We start from the raw sequence: 543 nt of genomic DNA, 5'->3' as shown, positions 1-543 counted from the left end.
TATAATATTATTACAAATAATATTCTTATTTGTAAGTTAGTCTTCATTACTAAGAAAACATTGTGATATTTCTCATTTATTTTATTTCAATAAAATCTTTTTTAGTTTTATTTTTTTGTCTATTTGTTTAAATTTTAGAACATATGCCAAACTTTAAACAAAATATATTTGCAGTATGATTGCTTTCAATGTTGCGATGGTTTCTGCCATACAACAATGTGAAAAAAATATGGAACACTTCATGAATTTGTGTGTTATCCTCATACAGAGACCATGCTAATCTTTTTTATAGCTCTAATTTTAATATATGTGCTATATAAGAATACAAATAAGGATGTGTATTTTATTCTGAAACATAGTATTATATTTTTTTTTTAATTCATCATTTGGAAGGGGAAATATCATCATGTGTTTTCATTTTAATTTTATGTCTTCTCGTAATCGCATTGTATAAAATTATCTATGTGTGTTTGTGTGTGTGTGTGTGTGTGTGTGTGTGTGTGTGTGATTATAGCAGTTGACCATGTTCTCAGTTGAATGGCA

At 26.2% G+C, this 543-nt stretch overlaps 1 non-coding gene across 1 annotated transcript; it reads right to left on the bottom strand.

Moving 5' to 3' along the window:
- Nucleotides 1–223: 223 nt before the first annotated feature.
- LOC139185289 (U6 spliceosomal RNA) lies at nucleotides 224–326 on the bottom strand. Its single transcript, XR_011568906.1, has one exon. It is a non-coding gene; the product is annotated as a U6 spliceosomal RNA (small nuclear RNA).
- Between the last annotated feature and the right edge of the window lie 217 nt (nucleotides 327–543).

Source organism: Bos indicus, chromosome 1 (genome assembly GCF_029378745.1).
Source record: "Bos indicus isolate NIAB-ARS_2022 breed Sahiwal x Tharparkar chromosome 1, NIAB-ARS_B.indTharparkar_mat_pri_1.0, whole genome shotgun sequence".
NCBI lineage: Eukaryota > Metazoa > Chordata > Mammalia > Artiodactyla > Bovidae > Bos > Bos indicus.
This window is presented reverse-complemented; position numbering and strand designations above follow the sequence as displayed.